Here is a 21,896-nt window from a genome sequence, read left to right on the forward strand (position 1 = left end):
GGTCCAGATGACATACCTGTGGAAGCATGGATGTGTTTAGGACAAATGGCAGTGGTCTTTTTAACTGGATTGTTTACTGTAATTTAAGGAGGTGAGAGGATGCGTGTGCAGTGGATGAAATGTGTTTGGGTACTGATTATGAGAATAAGGGTGGTGTGCAGAGCTGTAGTAACTACAGAGTGATAACATTGATCAGTCACAGCATGAGGTGAAGATTACTGATCAGCAGCATGGTTTCATGCCAGGATAGAGCAGTACAGATGTGATATTTGCTCTGAGAGTGTTGATAGGGACATACAGAAAAGGTCAGACATAGCTGTGTTGTGTCTTTGTGGACTTAGAGACAGCATATGGCAGGATGCCCAGAGAGGAGTTGTGGTATTGTATGAGGTTGTCAGGTGTGGTGGAGGAATCCGTAAGAATGCTGCAGGATATGTATAAGGTTGGTGTGACAGCAGTGAGTTCTGCATTGGGAGTGACAGGTGTGTTTAAGGTGGAGGTGGGAATACATGAGGGATTAGCTATGAGCCCTTTCTTATTTGCAGTGGCGATAGACAGGTTGACAGACATGATCAGACAGGAGTTTCCCTAGACTGTGCTGTTTGCAGATGACATTGTGGTCTGTAGTGAGAGTAGGGAACAGGTTAAGGAGAGCCTAGAAAGGTGGAGGTATGGTCTAGAGGGGGAGGAATGATGGTCAGCAGGACTAAGACGGAATATATGTGTGTGACTGGGTGGGAAGATGGAGGAATGTTGAGGATGCAGGGAGTACAGTTTGCAAAGGTGGATAGATGTAAATACTTAGGAACAACAGTTCAGAGTAATGGAGAGTGTGATGGAGAGATGACGACATGAGTACAGGCAGGATGTGGATGGTGGGGAAGAGTGTCATGTGTAATTTGTGACAGCCAAGTACCATTAAGAGTGATAGGAAGGCCTGCAAGAGAGTAGTGAGACCAGCTATGTTATAAAGGTTGGAGGTGTTGGCATTGAAAAAAGAGGCACAAGTCAGAGTTGGACATAGCAAAGTTACTGATGGTATGATTTGCACTGGGTGTGGCCTAGCAATGTCACAGTCGGTATTGTGCAACACACACTCCAGTAGTGGTCATATGTGAGCCATCCTTTCCTGGGGTGACTCAGGACCCTGACCTGTGTTCTATGTCACTGCAGACAGACACAGTTTCTATGGCCATAGGTTCTGCTCAGCAATATATCAGTACAGCATGTGTTGTTGAGACATAATATTGTTTGAACTTCCTATCTTCCACGTTTACATGCCCCCTACTATATTCCATTACAGGCTTGATTGTTTGACATAGCTGTGTTTATTTGTTTTCAGTTCAGTTGGTATACTTCATCACCCTCAGTGTGTGTGTGTGTGTGTGTATGTGTGTGTGTGTGTGTGTGTGTGTGTGTGTGTGTGTGTGTGTGTGTGTGTGTGTGTGTGTGTGTGTGTGTGTGTGTGTGTGTGTGAGCGTGCGTGTGTGTGTGTGTCTGTCTGTCTGTCTGTCTCTCTTTCCTTCTCTGAAACAGATGTAGGATATACATCTGTTTTGTATAGGCAGCATATTGCCTTTAGTAGGTAATGCTCATGAGCAGCTGATGGCCTGTACACCAGTTGGAGTCCCCCACTTGCTAATTGCATGTGGAACAGCTCTGGTATCATTCCCATACCCAATAGTATGGAAGCACACTCCTGTAACTGAGTACTTCATGTGGATGTTGCCCCTTTTCCTTGCCTGGGAGGAATACTTCATGGAGGTGTGTGACAAACATCATCACAGAGTATAGTTGGGAATACCTCTTACAACAAACACTGTGGAGACAGCCCAACATACTGGGGGAGAATGTTCCAGACATAGAGACAGAATGTAAGTATTGCTGTTATACAGTTGAACTAATGCTAGTTCGACAGGGTTTGTGTGGATATGGCTGTTCTGCATGAATTTAAGTCTGATAGTGTTATGTGGTTGACATAACTTCCAAATGTAGGGCTATCCGCAGACTGGCCAGAGTTTGGACTCTTATATTTGGTGTGTTACTCACACATTTTTGATCTTGTAAATGCAGTAGCATACTCTGAGGATTGCAGTCAGTAAATGGTAACATCCATGTGTGTTTCTGACTTCATACCCTTCAGAACAGATATGTTACAACAACTCTGTTACACCAGCAACTTTCTCAGTTTATGACAGCAATATGTCATTGATGACCCTGTGTTTGGGCCTCTGCCCCCAAATATGTCAAGCTTTGTCCAGATGTAAGGCTATAAAAGGTGTGTAGGTGTAGTATATCATTATATAGTGACTTCATTCCAGATATCATCCCAGTGATGTATCAGACTGCCAGACATGTTACGTGTAGAAGGCCTATTATATGAGGATGAAGCCTGGAGATTCTGTGGGACTCTATACAGTTGATAGGACTATATTTCTGGCAATTGTTGACAGACTATCAGGATTGTGTAGCAGTGTATTGTGAATGTATTATTTGGCCTGGGTGGGGGGGGGGGGTAGATGTAAGTTTTGAGGGTCATTTTCTGTCTGACTTTGCATGCTGCTTCAGCATCTGGTGCTCTATCAGCTGTATATGTTTGTAGGAGAAGACTGAGACATGTCCCATACCACAGTCAAGTGTCAGAATGGGACATGTCTCAGTCTGCACTTACAAACGGGTATGGGATATTTTGACCCCAGACAGTTCGACCCGGACAGTTCGACCCCTGATGGTTCGACCCTGGGCAGTTTGACCCCACTGAAATGGCAAAGCAAGAAAAAATAAGCCACAGATATTTTGACATAAAGAAAAAATGTTATATACTACTCATGCATCCACATAGCTACTGAGAAAATGTCAAAGATTGCCTCAAAAAAAAAAAACAAGAAAAAAGAAGTTATGAGGATATATAAGTGCTTTGCAAAATACAACCACGATCAGACAGTAACATTTTGGAGATGTGACAAAAGAACGTCCTATAATTGCAAAATGAATAAAAAATTGATTTCATTTAATTTTAAAGAAATTATTAATAGTAGATAATAGATTAGTTAACGTATCAACATAATATAAAAAAAATATATTTAATTAATGGAAAACATATGTTATAAAAAATGTCATAAAGTAACAGTAATCATAATATGTTAAAACATAATACTAGTTATTATATGTTAAAGATTTAAATTTTATATTTATACTAACCAATGTAATAAAGTAAAAATATTAATAAAAATATATTTACATTGAAAAATTATCAGTGTTATTATTGAATAATTTATTGATAACGTAATGATTTAAAAGAATATATTTGGGGTCAAATAGTCTGGGGTCGAACTGTCTACTAAAAAATCACATATACAATACATATAAATGTATACATGAAATTGTATAGAAATGCATTGGGGTCGAACCGTCCGGGGTCAAATAGTCCTGCTTCTGTATATATATATATATATATATATATATATATATATATATATATATATATAGGGGTAGTGTGTGAGTGGCAAACATGCTGATGATTTTGTTCACACAGTCCATATACTCTACTATTCCTGTGGCTTACCAGTATGTCACTCTGAATGTGGTGAATTTGGTTCCGGGTATGCACTTTCACACTGGCGTCTGTTGGTCAGTGCTGTTACATCCCTGTAGTGCCTGATATATTTGCAATTACATGTGTATTCCCCATAGCAAAATTGGGTTTGTATTGTGTCTGTCTGCCTGTCTGACCTTGGTCACATGCTTAGCAGCTCAGTGTACTTTCCCTACTGTGATGTTATGTCCCGATATTTATAAGATGTACTGTTGCCTGGCCCCCATATGTGTTGTGTATGTTTGACACATCAGTGGGATGATGTGAAGATGTATGTCAGTGAGTAGTGGGGAGTAATTTGGTTTTGGACTTGGGCTGTTCCAGTCAGTGTATAGTACAACCGACAGAAGGGGGTTACTGCATCAACAGTGTGACCTTATCTACTCCAGTATTTGGGATATGTTCCCAGTTTCATGGCTTTATACCCCCCACTCCTGGTCCAGCTTGGTCCAGATATGTTGCACTAAGGGGTTCTGAGCATACCTCTCAACTGGCCAGATTGTTTCAGACTGTCCAGGATTATTGCTCATATGTATGTTCTGTTCCACAGAATCATTATTTTAATTTCTGTGGTAAATCGCTGTGATGATGTGAGAATTTCTGTCTGTAAATGATGACATACATTTCAGTTTCAGAACTCACATCCTTCTGGACATGTATGCTGACACAAAACCTGTTACTGTAGGAATATTCTACATTTATAACTGCAGTATGTACATTATGTCCCTGTTCTTGGACCATTGTCCCCCCATTTTGACCGCATCTGTCCAGAATTATTGCAGTAAAAGGTGTAGAGGCACGGTGCTGGGTATGACTCCAGTGCATGTTATGGGCATATATATATATATATATATATATATATATATATATTCACTTTATAACTTCAAAATACTGAAATATCGAATTTCAGTATCTCGAGACTATAAAACCAAATCCACAAAACACCGACACAAAAAAAACGCGAAATTCACAACACCGAAAAAAACGCACACACTATACCACACATACACCACAACACCCACATCACAACATAAACAAACAAAACTACACACATACACAACTCACACACACATAAGCAGGGGGCAAGCCCCCCTGCACCTCCCATGTGGGGGGCTGCGCCCCACACCCCCCCCTACTTATATATACTAACTCCGAGATTGCACAAACACAAAACAAAAGCCAACTCACACACGCACATTCTCCGACACCTCACACACACATCAAACACATCAGCACACTCACACACACTCTAACTCCCACTCAAAACCCTTAGAAAACACTTACCTGACATAACACCTACATCCACACACAGCACCGCGCACCATCAAAACACAATCCCGGACATTACACAGCGTAAGGTCATAACCGCGAATTTGACATATATTCGAGTTCGTGATTATGACCTTTCGCTATTTTTAACATTCGGCTTTATAGTCTCGAGATACTGAAATTCGACATTTCAGTAATTTGAGGTTATAAAGTGTTTCTATATATATATATATATATATATATATATATATATTTCTTTTAGATATATCTATACTGATATATATATATATATATATATATATATATATATTCCTTTTTTGATATCTATATATATGTGTATATGACAATATATATGTATATGTTCTATACTTATTTGTTTTATATGTATAGTTCCATATATCTGATGTATATACTTTTTAATATTTATCTATCACTATACACATCTATATGTGTATATTTATATATACTAACATGACTGATTTCACAATTTTTGTTCCCTACTATTTGATACCTGTGCTGAATGATATATTTGAAAAAACAGCTTTCATTGTTACATCTCAGATGGTGTAGTGATAAATTGCTCTGACTATGGTGTGCAGGGTCCTGGGTTCAAGACTTGGCAGCACTGATTATTTTCTTGCTGGACAGAAAAGTCTGATGGAGGCACTGTGATTAATGCAGTTTTAAGCAGTTCTAGGTGGGTTTGTGCATTTGTGCAATGGTAAGTGATGCCAACACACAATTAAATGGGAAACTGCTTAATCTGTGAAGGCATCGCTTAGTGCAAACTCCTTTACTGCCGCTTACCGCTGCTTATTGCAGCATACTCCTGCTTACCCTATGCTACTTTCTTTAAAAGAAAAGAAAAAAGGGGTGATAGGAAAGTGGTAAAAAAGGGGGCAAGCAGTGGGAAAAACAGTGTGACAGATAGCTAGGGATGTGCAGGATGGGCGTAGGGAAGGTCCATAGCTTGTCTGAAGAAGTGTATATATTTTTGTACACGAAAACGTTAACAAGTAAAGGTTTTTGGATTTATCGTGTGGCTGTGGTCTGTTGGACTCACTTATTGTTTTTTGAAGGTCCATAGCTGTCCATTTCTGATACAGCAACAGCTGTGCATTTGTACAGAATTTGGAGGTGAATTTGGACACTCAAACTCCTGACAGAGGGGTGAGGACAACAGTAATGTGTTGTTAAGCCAATTAGACCAGATTACATGTGCCCATTGGACACGTGAAATGGACAGCTATGTGTGGGGCAACATTTTTTTGTGGGAACAGATTGCCCTTTTTTTTTTTTTTTTAATAAGGTGAAAGTGGGATGTTGGGGAAAGATAGTAGGTATATTTGGGGAGGTAGGTTGGGTATGAAGACAGACTATACAGACAAGACAGCAGACAGGGGCGGTATATGACACATGTGGGGGGTAAACACCTTGGACGAGGAGGGTGGTTGGGAATTGGATGTTCACGAGCCCCCGAATGGATACAGTTGGACTGACTTCCCCACTCATGGGCAGTCACCACTGCACCTTCATGGCCCCAAAGGTGGCTGTGCTGGGGGCTGAGCAGGAGGGGTAGGCTGACCCTCAAGATGCACCATGAGGTCCTCAAACTGGCGTACTTGATCTCTGAACTCCTTTTGAAGCTTGCTGCCCACCAATCCCTGGATCTGACTTCAGGTGACAGTGTCCTTTCTGCGCCCGCTCCCGGGGGTTGGGATGGGCCCCATCCCCTGAGGCAGCTCCACCCGAAGCTGGTGCAGGACCAGCGGATGAGGAGGTCTGGGGTTGAGTCCCAGTTATGCCACAGTGAGTTGAGGTGGGACAGGCAGATGCACTGGGATCAGCCTTCCCAGATGTGCTATGGTGTTGCAGTTTTATAACATATGTTGGTTAGTCATGAAAAACACATTGCAGGATTAGTTATAATAGCATTCAAAGGTATTCCCATTAACCCAAAACAACAGGTTTGGAACAGTTACATAGCAAACAGAACACATGCATATATGGAACCACAGTGAGCATTATAATGGCATGCAGGTTACATTGATAGCAACAGGCCACCAGTTATAATATTTGAACAGGGAACATTAATAGTCAAATGTTTAAATATTTGTAGAACAATAGGACACATGTCCCAACAGTAGGTTTGGTGAAAAACATACCCGTTGATTTATGTGCTTAGATTATTGGTGCAGATAGGGTGGGGGAGAGAGAGAGCTGTCAATTAACAACTGTATAGGCTTAAATTACTCACAACTTTAATGCATTGCTCTAATCATTACTCTCCAGGTATTACCTCACTTTACATCAACCTATGGCCTTGGGTTGGGCAGTGGTATGTTTGTACGGGTCTTTATTAGATCACCAACTGCTTACAAAAGTGAACGGTGATTAATTGACCCTATGTAAGCGAAAGCTTACAATCCCGAACTGTCAGAACAACAATTTTTTTTCCTAGGGAAAAAATTGCTGTTCCAAAACACATACAACACAAGCACACCAAACAAACAGCAATCCTCACACATACACCTAAAATCTTACACCTAACCCTACACTAAACTATAAACACACCACTAACTATCCACTTACCTTAACCCAAACCCTAACCCTAAGGTCCGTCACTATCACACACTCACCTCACCCGCTCCCTAACCCTCACGTCCACACAATTGCACACATACCTAACCTGCGCCCTAAGCCTAACTCACCTAACCCTCACGTCCACACAATCGCACACATACCTAACCTGCGCCCTAACCCTAACTCACCTAAACCGCCCTAACCCTCACATCCACACAATTGCACACTTATTTGAACCCAACCTGTAACTTTCCACCACAGCGCTGAAAATACCAAAGCAACAGAAACAGACAACCAAATTCTTTCTGTAGGAAAAAATTTGGGTTTCTGTTACTTCGATATTTTAAGCTTTCGCTGCATAGGGTTTGATATTAGAACATTCGAAGGTTTGAAACCTCAATGTTCTAAAATAGACCCGTTTGTGCACAGTGTATAATTACAGCCTTCTTACAGCTAATTTTTACCTTTTCTTACCTGGCAGATCTGTGGAGGAGGTTTCTGTTAACACTAACTGACTGTTTCTACCCATATTCACACAGTCAGGGTTACATATGCACACTCATACTGTGTATGTTTGTTTGTGTGTGTGTGTGTGTGTGTGTGTGTGTGTGTGTGTGTGTGTGTGTGTGTGTGAGAGATAGCATGAAACTTGAGGGACATTTCTTGGAGGAGACTACTTGGTGTTTGTACTTATCTTGCTGTCATTTGCAGCCTTTGGGTTGGACAGTGGGTGTTGTACACAGTGTATAAGTACAGCCTTCTTACAACTAAGATATACCTTTTCTTACCTGCCAGACTTGTGGAAGGAATTTCTGTTAATACTACCTGACTGTTTCTACACATATTCACATATTTCTGGGTGTACTTATGCATACAGCTTACTACTACTCCCAGGATTTGAACCGTGCCTGTTTGTGCAAAAAATACAACACGTTTGTGTTTCATCAGAATGAGCTATTGAGAAACTGCTGTCTATTGTTTGACTGCTTTCTCCCAAATACTCTCTTGGTTGTAGAATCTGACCTTGTAATTTTGACATTCATGCATGGCAGATAGCTCTTATACTGTGTATTCATATTTTGACATAGCATAGTCTGGAAAACACTGGTTAACACAACATAACTATTCAGGTATCAGATGTTGGTGCATGGAATATTTCATGCACTTAAGCTCCTGTTCTACAACTTCACAATCTTTGTCACATGAGCCTTGATTATTCATTGCTTTCAGAGCTATAGTTGCTGTGCAGAAACCGTACACATTTCATTGCATACCACCACATACCAGAGTAAATACAACTAGTGAGGAGTTTTGTCATTTATTGACACGTAATGAGACTTTTATTGGTATATACTCTGTACATTACTATTACTCTGCTAATGTCTTGTTTATTCAGTACAAACCATGCCCAATTTTTAATACTGACAGGTGACATTCTACTCCTTTCTATTTATTTGCCCTGAATACTACAAGCTAGATTTGTACTCACCAGCCTCGCGATGCAGCCTTAGCAGCCTGCTGGCATGGACGTCCATGTTCGCGGCCTTCTCATCTGCAGCTGGACAGTAAATAGAGAAACATTTATGCATACCTATCCATCACATACACTGGCTAGACTTTGGAAAACCCTTATTGATACTGATACTTACACATGTCTGGAACATTCCTCGCCTGTGCATCTTGGACCCACTGGTTCAAGAGCTCCCTCTTCCTATGCTTCAAATCAGCAAAGTGGTGCCGGATCTGCTCACCAGTCCGAGAGATGCCAGTGGCACTGGTGAGATCATGTGTGAAAAGGTCCCAGGCCTCCGCTTTGTATTGGGAGTCCTGGTACTGGTCCTGCAACAGTCTCTCTTCATGGTCTTTTACTAGGAGTCCAAGCATGACCCTGGACTCCTGACTGCCCCAGTGCTGCATCCGAAAGTGCACACCTTCACCAACACCAGCCATATTGCCTGCAGTGATGAGCTACAACTGGTTATGGTTGTATTCCCACCTGTGGGGTTTAAATAGGGCTGGATTCCCATCCTATGCCCTGATTGGCCGATTTTGAACATGCTGAGCTAAGCTAAGTGATGGGCAAACCCGCTTAGCACAGATAAGCATTGCTTAAAGGGGTAGATGCTAAGCTCTGCTTAACAGTGCACAAATCCGCTTAGCTATGCTGATTATTGCTAAGCATACAAATTAAAGCAATGCTTACTTTGGCTTAGCATAGCTGAGCACAATTTAGCATTGTTCAGCTTTCATTTTATGGACTATCAGGATTGTGGGGTTGATTCCTTATTAATGACATCTTATGATATGTATGTTTCCCTTCCATAACATACCCCTATGTGCTTTCATTACATTATATTCTTTTGTGGCTATACTGTATGAGAGAGTTGTGTTTATGTTGGGGTTTCACATCTGTACTACACTGACATCTCACATTTGGACCTGCTACACTACTCTGGTTAACAAATATATATTATTCACTACCTGTTTATAAAAAATATACTTTTTGTGCTGTTTTCACATATAAAAATGAATGGATTGCATTAGGGCTTGAACCGTGAATGACTGCATACTACACAAATGCTCTAACCACTACACTATTTCACTTTTACTATTTTGGCTGTATGCTTCTATTTAGCTCCTTGGGATATGTAAGCTAGGCTGAGCATAGTTGTGCGACGTGCACACCTGCTCAGTTACACTTAAACTTTATTTGGGACGGGGAAAAAAAAAACTGTTTTATTTTTATTTACTTTAGGAGTATGCACATTGCTTTCTGCTTCTTAGGGTATAACATCTGGACGACTGCATCATACAGGGGGTATTATTTTACATGTTCCTCTTGGGAGCATGCTTACTTGTTTGGTATGCCAGCATGCACACTAGCATACCATTCTGGACATTATCTGTGCTGGACCATTGTGGGGGGCTGTGCTTTTGTGTGTTTTTTAGTGTATTTTGTTAGTTGCTTTGGGATTGCTGTACAGCAATTCTGGATTGTGTCCATGTGGGGAATACAGCAGTGCACCTTCATTAATATGGAAGGCTTCTGCTATTCCACACGGGCACGATCCGCTCTGTGTAGGAATAGCACTATTCCTGCATGGAGTTTAATGAATCCTGGGGATCCTGTCAAAATTGGTGGGAATCTATATTGCCTTTTGCTATGATAAGTACAGTAAATATTTAAAAGGCATATTTGGGGACATTTGCTGTAAGTACAGTAAACATTTGAAAAAAATAACCGGGGTACATTTGCTATGATAAGTGCAATAAATATTTGAAAGATACAGCCAGGGCACAATTGCTGTGATAACTACAATTAACATTTGACAGACATTGTTTGGGCACATTTGCTATGATAACTACAATAAATATTTGAAAAGTACAGTTAGGATGCATTTGTTATGATAAGTATAATAGTAGTGAAGTAAACAATGCACGTTGTTTAAACAAAAAGGTCAAAAGAAGATCACTTGGGTTATGCAAGATGATAGACCTATATGAAACTGTTGACTAAAACAATATGGACAAGACTGAAATTGTAATGAAAAAGTAAAGGACACCTTTGAAGTTGTAAGTGACACTATATCTAATACCTATGGATCAAAAGGCATCAGAAATCAGTGCTAATGATAGATAGTAGATTCTTGTATTTCGTGATTCCATGTTGAAACCTGTTTGTAGGAAGTCCTTAACTCACACGCACCTATTACGCAACCTGTACAATCTTGAAACAGTGCTTACAGTTCAAACTCAAAGTACACAGTGTGCCTGTCACACCTACAGAGTGTTTATGCACTGTTCCATTCTAAACACTGTTTTTACTCATCTGAGTAACTTACAGATGCACAAATGCAGTTAATAAATAGAGTGATTGTGCTCCTGTAAGACAAAATATTTAAGATTATACTTGCCATAGGAAATTGTCAGCTTAAGATGTCTCTTTGGAATATCAGTTGTAAAATGCAATACAGATTAAATGAGTGGGTTGATAGATGGAAGCAATTTGTTTTTATTTGTAAAAATGCAGTATCTAAAATGCAGTATTATTTTTACTTACTTAACATTTCATTTCCCCCCAGTCTTTCTGCTTTCTGTTTAGTAGAAAAGCACTATAATATGGACAGATGTCTGAAGTTAATGCTGTATTAGCCAATTCTCTCAGAGAGTTCTTTCCATCCCTTTAAATAACTGCTTGCCAGTACTTAATTTCCTGACCTGCTGCTTTTAAAAATCTGCAGTGGAAGTTGTAGCGTTTATTGTTTCAGATGAAGTATTACATTTGCAAGCAGTAGGAAACATCTGCATTACCTATCCAAATGATCATCACTAAAGTGTTATTGCCTCATGATTACAGGCAGAGTAAACCAGGTACTTCAGCTCTGTGCCATCATAATGGGTAGCAGCTGCAGGAGCTTCTCTATATGCTATTTGACTATGACTCCCAGCACATATATTGTACATTAATAGGTTGCTAGATGCATTTTCAATCTGTCTAAGTGTCAGGGGAAGAGAAGTTTACTGTTGCTTATGCTACATCTGTTTTCAGTGTAAGGGTGTTTTTTTCTGTTTAACAAATGGCTGTCAGTGTTTTTGATGCAAAATTTGAAATAAAAGTTTTAAATTAAATCGAAATCTGTGTTTCAAAGAATAATGTTTAATAGTAAATGAATAGTGTTTTCTGGTAACTGGAGCGACGGACAAGTAATGGGATGTTGGTATGGCTGGGGGTGCTCCAGGTTATTAAGCTGTCTAGGGCCCGTTTTGACCATGATCTGACTTTGTATGCAGTTTGCAGTTGCCCATTTAAATAATAGGTTCATAGGTGTTTACTAGGTTAATGACCACAAGGGTCTTTTTAACCCTAGCCATGCATTCCATATCTCTGACAAGTTCTGGTATCCTAGATTAGTGTAAGCAGGGGCTCAAAAGATGAAACATTTGCAAGCAGGGCCCTGTGAGATGAACCATTTATAGGCTGCCTGTGTCCATTACAGACATAGATCCCTGGTTTGTCACCTATGCCTCAAATGGACACAGGCAGCCTGTAAATGGTTTTTCTCCCAGCTCCCTGCTTTCACTTTTATAGGGTACCAGAACTTTTCAGAGAGATTTGGGATGCATGGATAGGCTTAAAAAGACCTTGTGGTCATTAGCCTACAACACACCTACGAACCTATTATGTAAATGTTCAACTGCATATAGAGCCAGACCATTGTCAGAAGGGGTCCTAGACAGGGAAATGACCTGTAGCGCCCCACCCCCCAAGCCATGCCAATATGCCATTACTTGTCTATTGCTCCCCGGTTACTAGAAAACATGTTGATTTACTATTAAACACTATTCATTGATGTACAGATTTGGATTTGATTTAAAACTTTTATTTCAAATTTTGCAGCAAACACACTGGCAGCCATTTGTTAAACAAAAAACATTCTTGCATTGAAAACATATTTAGCATGAGAAACAGTAAACTTCTCTTCCCCTGACACTCAGATATATTGAAATGCATCTGGCAACCTATTAATGCATAATATGTGTGCTGGGAGTCATAGTCAAATAGCATCTAGTGAAGCACTAATTACATGATAGGTGTAAGAATTCAAAAGACAAACATATAATGTACTTGCTAACAGCCTCTGACAGCCGACATATGTAGAAAAGGGAATGATATCTTATTTCCCTTTTCAGGAATAGCCCAGGAGTACTGTCTTGTGATGGGACTTGTCACACAGAAGACAAAATAAAGGATGGGAGAATCAAACCTGAGCTACAGGAAGCAGCATACTTTACCAGAAAGCCACAAATGTTATGAGGAATAGACCACAAATATGAGGAAGGAATAGAGATAGTTGAGAACTATACTCTCTCCAGGCACATCAGTTACTGTCATTTGGATGACTGTATGTACACCTCAGATATCTGCTTGAGATCAAGAGAATAAATACATTTGTAAATACTGAACCAGAGACGTATTGGTGCTATCAGAACCATACAATAAAACCTGTTGTATCTCTGTAAAGCCCTCTCGACTTCTTAACTCAAGAATCAGAAACTAAGTTAAAATCAGGGACAGATTTCTAACTATTGCTCTTATATGCTTAGAAAGTTGCTACAGTAACATTCTTTGCATTAGCTACAATAACAATCTTTGCATTAGCATCCATTTCCTAAAATTACAGAAGTGAAAGTTAAAGGTTAGCTCTCAGATGGGACTGAAACCCATGACCTCTTGCATATCTTGCTAGCAGCACTGCCAGATCAACAAGAGCCCATAGACAGATGGCACTGAGTCTTCCCTTATGTGCATTCCCCATTATGCTAGCAACCTCCACTAGCATGGTTCTGAGTTCCTGGGTTCTATTCCCAAATGAGAGCTAATATTTCATTTCACTGTGATTCTAGCAATGCCGGAGTAGAAAGCTTCAACAAGCATTTTCTGAAGGTTAAAAAGCTTAACAGTCACATGCCTGTCTTTATTTAGTGACTGCAATCCTCATCAATATACTAGAAAGCTAGACTTGTTATAAGAAACAAACCAAAATGCCTCTCAGCAAGAGTTCTGAACAAAGGCAGAAATGGGGGGGGGGCACATTTTAAATATTTTTTTTTATCTATTTGTTAATTAGGTAAATGGACTGAGCAAACTGTCCTTATTTTCAGTGGTGACCTAGGAGCACTGTCTATCTAAATGACCTGCTCAAAGTCACGCAGTAGACTATGGTGACTGATTCAAACCCTGTACTTCTGACTACAAACAGCAGTTTAACAACTCAAGACAACTTTATCTCACTTAAAACATTAACAGACACACACACACACACACACACACACACACACACACACACACACACACACACACACACACACACACACACATATGTTCTGGCGGTTAGTGTAGCGATTAAGGCTGTGAGCTGTTTACAAGCTACTCCCTGTAGTACAGAGTTTCATTTCCTCAGCCTTCATTTACCATGGGCCAGATTCACGAAACCTCTGTGTAAGAGTTAATATGTCTTACACGGAGGCTGCAGTCTAACGTTATGACATCAGCATGCCAAGCATATTCATGAGGGCGTGCTGAATCATACCCTAGGCTAACACGGTCCGTGTAGGAAAGTAGGGGGTGTGTCCAAATGCCGAGTTCTGCAAAGGGACACGCCCCCAGAAGAGTCAGAGTCCTGAAAGTAAACACCGACGAGCGAGTCCGCGGAAATGTCAAGGAACACGACACCACATGCCCTCACAGACTATAAACCCAACTGTAATGTAAAACGTAAAAATATCAGTTTAATTTTTTTTTTTTTTTTATAATTTCCAAAATGTTTACCTGTAGTTGCGCTCATTTGCGTGGGTATGCCCTCCGCTCAGCCACAGTTAGCAGACATTGAAAAGCATATAAGATCTAAATATGCAAATTACGCCAAGTAGCAATAGTGTAGCGTTAGAGACGTTGGCCAAAGAGGAGGTAGTCATGGTTCGAGCCCCCACAACATCATTTTCCATTTTTATTTAAATAAGCATGAAACAATCCCCTGACACACACACACACACACATATATATATATATATATATATATATATATATATATATATATATATATATATATATATATATATAATTATAATTTAAGTAAAATGTAATGAAATGGGCCATGTATTTTTGAAGAAATCCGACATAATAAAATATAAAAAAAGGATCAGAATTGCCCATAGCTTAGCAAGGCTTTAGCAAGCTGAATATGGGTGCCCATAGGTGAGCAGCACTTTAACAAGCATAATATGAGTGCCCATAGGTGAGCAGCGCTTTAACAAGCTTAATATGAGTGCCCGCAGGTGAGCAGCGGTTTAACAGGTTTAATATGAGTGCCCGGAGTTGAGCAGCGCTTTACCATGCTTAAAATGAGTGCCCGTAGTTCAGCAGTGCTGCACCCAGCGTAATATGAGTGCTCATAGCTAAATAATGCGTTACCCAGCGTAAGCCGTTTGCGCGAAGCTGCACAGCGTGCCAACCAGTTTACCGTCTGGCAACATTGGGCAAGCTGTATCAAAGCCACCTTTACACAGACACACCTCCTAGCCTGTCTAGACAGTCGTAAAATAAAAAAAACAATGCCCAGGGTCGAACCTGGGATACTGTGCACCATAGTCAAAGTACTTTACCACTAAGCCATGACAGTTGTACTGAGAAATGGAGTATTAGCATATATATAGGAATGAATGGAAATAGAAGCATGACAAAGCAGGTTTTTTCAAGCTGATAAATATCCAAAACGGCCAATCACAGATAAGTGCGGGAAAACCGGCATATATAAGCCCCATAGGTGGGAATTCACAGCATAACTGATTGTGGTACCAATTTGCAGTCAGGATGGCAGGTGCAGGAGAGGGAAGTTGCTTTAGAGCACAAAGGTGGGGTGTTGAGGAGTCAAAATATATGGTTTGGCTCCTAGTCCATGATCATGAAGCACAACTCATGCAGGGCCAGATTCACTGGAGTACGTACAAGGCAGAGGCGTGGAACCGGTTGGCACATGATCTCACCAGTACCACAGGCATTCCAAGGACTGGTGAACAGGTCTGTCACCACCATGTGGACCTGAAGCGACGGAAGGAGGACCAACTGAACCGTTGGATCGGGGAGGCCCGCCAAATGCCTAACGCCCCACTACTGAGTAAGTATCCATGTAATTAAGTATGTAAGAAATGCTATCCTAGCCTATATTATGGAGACGTATGTTCCAATATTACTTCCTTTATATTACAGCTGCAGGTGTTCGCTCCGCGAATCAGTGAGCCTATGCTGACAGGCTGCTGAGGTTGCACCACCAGGCAGGTTAGTAATTATTTAGCTGGTATTGTCATAGAATATAAGTGAGACAGATTGTAAAAGAGTTCAGTGTTGTAACCCACTAATAAAGGTCAAATAAGCCTAGAAGAAAGATTCTGCTAGTATTGTAAGATTAGATAAGTGATGCAGCCTGGAAAATAGTGTCATGCAATCCAGTAATAAAGATTAAACAAGTCTCAAATAGAAGTGTCCACCTGTATTGTAATATCAGATAACTGCTGCAGCCAGAAAATGAGTGGTAATCAATCAGCAAAGGATAGACAAGTGTCAAATACATCATTGTAAATTCTGCCATATGAAATAAGTGAGTCAGCTGGAAAGGGTTGTTGTAAACCAGTAATAAATGTTAATAAAGCCTAGAATTAAGTACCAGTCTGAAATGTAAATATAAAATAATTGAGAGTGTGAGAGAAAGACAGTCTGAAGCCACCAAGAAAGCTGTAATAAGTCTGGAATAAAGGTATACTGCAGTCACTACATTATGAGATGAATGAGACAGCCACAACCAAAGAGTGTAATGTGTTAAATAAAATACAGGACATGGACTGTGTCCGTCCCACAAATTGGATATGTTGCTGTACCCTTGCATTATGGAAATAGTATGGTTGTATGAAATGCTGAACATCCACAGTTGTCAAGACCCATATAAATCAAATGTAGCAGGATGCTGTACCTGAACACAGCCAGATATGAACATATATGAATAAAAATGGAATGTATATTAATGTAGCAGTAACATCCCCATCACCAACATTCCTAAGGTTACATACAGGAAACTGTACTAATACATGTAGGGGATATATATCTGCATCTACTAGGAATATACAGTATATGTATAGGTAGTTTAAGTTGTTAATGTAATATTTCTCCACCCTACCCTATTTTCACAAATTATGCCATTCCACACCAAACTGGGTATGTGTATTCACAATTAATTCCCATGGACATTTGTCCTGTTAGTTTATACATATCTGCATGTACATTGATGCATGTGCCCTGTTCACATATCCAAACCTGATGGCCTGTTGCCACCAATCAACCCTGCATGCTGTTGGAATGTGCACTGTTGTTCTAAATATGCATGTGTTATGCTTGCTGCTCAATGTTCGGAATTCGCGGATGTTTGGTTAATGGGAATACTGATGCATGTTGTTACAACTAATTTTGAATGGTGTTTGTTACTAACCCAAAAATGCCATAAAATACTGCTAAACATAGGACAACATTGAAGGCGGGTTCCAGCAGACCCACCTCTCCCACCTCAGCTGGCGAGTGCACCTGGCACCAGTGCCCAGGCCGGGACCTCCTCCTCCGGTGGCCCAGTGCCACCTTCAGGTGGAAGCGCTGCAGGGGATGGGGCTCATCCCCCCTCTGCAAGCGTGGCCGGAGGAGAGCCTCCACTCACCCTCCATAGGGTCCAGTCTGTGGTGCGTAGTGAGATCAGGTATTCTGTGACTGATCCCCTACGCCAGCTTGAGGCGAGGGTGGCACAACTCACAGGTGTGCCTGCCTATCCTATCCAGCCCCCAGTACAGCCCCGGCCTGGGCTGTGAAGGCGCAGTGGTAACTGCCTATGGGTGGGGATTTCAGTTCCACTGTTGCCATCTGTGGGCTCATGGGCTTGCGATATCCAAACATCCGTCCCCGTCATTTGTGTTTACCTCCCACATGTGTCATACTCCACCCCTGTATGCATCTTGTTTGTCTTGTCTGTTAACCTGCCCAACCTACCTCCCCAAATATACCTACTTCCTGTACCTCACATTCCACTCTCACCTAAAAAAAAATAAAAAAAGGGCACTCTGTTCCCACAAAAAAATTACGCCCCATACATAGCTGCCCAATTCGCACACATGTCCATTGGACATGTAAACTGATAATTCTAATTGGCAGTACAATGTATTTTGTTGTCCTCACCCCTCTCTCAGGGGTGGAAGGTTTCAAATTTCACACCAAATTTCACACATATGCACAGCTGTTGCTAATAAAGAAATGGGCAGCTATGGGCCTCCCTACATCCTTCCTGCACATCCCGAGCTCTTTGTGCCCCCTTTTTCACCACTGTCCTATCTCCCCATTTTCTTTTCTTTAAAAGAAATTAGGGCGGGTGTTAGCGGGAGTAAGCACTTTTAAGCAGTAGTCAGCGGGTGTGCGCTTGTGTGCGCTTAGCTAAGCGAGTGTGCGCTTGTGTAAGCATCGCGCAAACCAGAGCAAACCCGCTTACAACTGCTTAAATGTGCCTTAGTCACTCTGTATGACAAGGCCTGTAGTCTGCTTATCAGCAAAATAAAATACCCGTGTCAGTCTCAAACCCCGGACCTTGGAAACACTAGTCTGCATGAATTACCACGGAGCCATGGCAGATATACAAGAACTTGGTGCTGAAAGAAATATATCATGAAATACAAGGAGTGAATGTAAAGGGAATATAGGAAGGCCATTACACAAAGCTTGTTCACTGAATCCTTACTGGCAATTCTTGTGGAATTGCATTACATTAGTGTGATAAGAGAAACAGCCATGCTAGGAGGTAATAATGTTACAGTAGCACCTTACAAACCCCACACAGTATCAGAGCAGGATAAACACCGCCATATTTGAATAGGTATGAGGCCAGACTTCCCAACTGTGACTGATTTACAAGGATGTCCCTGATTTGCAAAAAAATGTTGCCTGTGCCACACTGACTCCATGTGAAATGTACTAACAGTGGGCAGAAAGGTGGGGTATCCCACATAATGGTGACTGTCAATAAGTTAAAGTAGACACTACTTGCATGTCAGAAATGGTGTAGTAAACATATGCTCAAAATACCCCACAGTCACAACTGCAGAATATCTGAAATATATCACGGGTGTATCCCACTGATATGTACCTTTCCCTGAGGCTGGTCAAATATATTCCTGAGAGTATCTGAGGCCTGAAAGTGTCAGAAATACACAGGCATATCAGCCTGTCTGCTGTTACACACTCTGCGAATAGCTGCAGAATTATTCCCACAAGCACACCCTCATGTAGGAGTACAACACAGAAATATCAAAGGATGTAGCCATGTAACAAAGTAATGACAATATAGGAGTTTACAAGCACTGCATGTGCCTGATATTCATAATTGTTAGTACAAAATACAAGGCCCTAGTACTGCTCAGCAGCAAAATAAAATACCCTTATAAGTGTCAAACCCCAGACCTTGGGCTCACCAGACTGCATGCAGTCCCACCAAGTCACAGCAAACATATAAGAACTTACTGCTGAAAGAAATATATCATGCATTACAAGGAGTGAATGTAAATGGAAAATAGGAAAGCCATAGCAACACATTCCAGTAAAGACAAATATCAGGCCTTCAAGGAGTGAATGTAAAGGGAAAATAGTGAAGACATAGCAACACATTGCAAGAACTACTGTTGTATACCAGTTAATCCACAACTCCCACAGGAAAGTACATACTCCCATGTAAACAGTGTTAGCATTAGCAGGTGTGAGCTAACATACACACTGAGAAGAGTGAAATGGAAAAAGCCACAGTCAGGTTTCAGTACAACATGCATTTCAGTGGCTACAACACAGCCTTAGATATGAGAGACAAACCAACATTCTGACTGACTCAACAGTGTCCACAGCAAACCAGCATGGTCCCCACCTTGCAAAACTGAAAGGCCTACGCCTACCTAACCTAACATTTTATAGCAGTGTCCTGAAATCACAGTGAGAACTGCAATTACCACACAACAGGCTGCATGCAATTAGTAAATGCTGGCCACCAACTGGTGCAGAGGCCATCACATGCACATGTGCAGATACCTACAAAAGCAGCCTGTACTGCCAGTCCACACATGCAATAATACAATTGCAGCAACTGGAGGGAGAGAGACAGAAAGAGAGAGAGAGAGACAGACAGACAGACAGAGAGACAGACCAAAATAAAAAAAAAAAAAAAAACCAAGCCAGCCAGCCAGCCATCCACCCAGGCAGTCAGCCAGCCATCCAGGCAGCCAGCCAGCCAGCCATCCATCCACCCAGGCATCCAGCCAGCCATCCACCCAGGCATCCAGCCAGCCAGCCAGCCATCCAGGCAGCCAGCCAGCCAGCAAGCCAGCAATCCAAAAAAAAAGCTGTCAGAGACAAAGGTGATATAAACTACATAATCTGATAATCTACATACTGTGAACTGTCCATATATGTTAGCAGTCTGTATTTATATGTATATGAAGATGTGCATAGGGCAAGGGACATACTGCAACTGTTAGTGAAGGCTGGACATACATATGTAGTTGAAGGTTGCTATGTGCACATATCAATGTAATATGCAGTGTGTGGCATTGAAAACAGCATGCAGTGCAGGTATATGTCATGTGGTGGTGAACTTCTGTGGGACTGAGCCAGTGAGGCCTGCTACAGCTATATGGCTTGAGGACAGCATAATGCATTATGCACAACAGTGTGCAATATCATTACAGAATGGTATGTCTCACAACTGTTGCAGAAGTGATATTCCCACCATGAAAGATGGGCAGTCCATGTACCTACATGTGCATGTATATGTACAGCAATAGATGTTAAGAAGTGTGTGTATATATATATATATATATATATATATATATATATATATATATATATATATATATATATATATATATATATATATATATATATATGTATATAGATAGATATATATACATATATCTATATATGAATATATATATATATCTATATATCTACATATATATATATCTATATCTATATATATATATATATATATATATATATATATATATATATATATATATATATGTACATAGACATAGAGGTCTGTATAGATACATAGAAATATATGGATAGATAGAGAATATGTATATACATATAGATATAATCGACAAATACATATATAGATATAAATTTAGATACATACATATATACAGATAGATATGAATGTCTATAGATATGTGTATATATATATATATATATATATATATATATATGGTTATATATAGCGGTGTGTATATAGATATATATACATATATGCAGATATGTATATATATATATATATATATATATATATATATATATATATATATATATAATATATAGATATATATATAAAGAGAGAGTGAGAAAGGGGGACATGGGGACAGATGTACTGCAACAGGTGCCTGGTGACCAAGGCATGGACAAAACACCAGTGTTGATACTGCAGTACCATACCCCATTCCAAAACATGTTACCCACTAACTACCACATAGGTGGTTGCCTGCCTACCACTGGAGGTGTCAGAAGGGAACATGGGACACAAGTGTACAATAGCCTCCCATTTGATATCCATAGTGGCACACTAGTCTTGTAATCCCTGTACATGGTACGTGGCATCACAAAAGGTGTGTCAGCTAGGGAAATGTAAGTCAGTCTACCCCTGTACACCTCACAATGTCCTATGCAGTATGTACCTCCCATGAGAACTACAGCAAATGGAAAGGCCACAGACATACCCAACAAAGACTGATAATGGCCACAAACACATTCCCTATGCAGACTGACTCACAAAACCACAGCTGGAGTGCCTTGCATACTGCCTACACAGAGGTTACCAGTGCTGGACAT

The sequence above is a fragment of the Protopterus annectens genome, chromosome 2.part1 (assembly GCF_019279795.1).
Source record: "Protopterus annectens isolate FY-2018-M chromosome 2.part1, PAN1.0, whole genome shotgun sequence".
Lineage (NCBI taxonomy): Eukaryota > Metazoa > Chordata > Ceratodontiformes > Protopteridae > Protopterus > Protopterus annectens.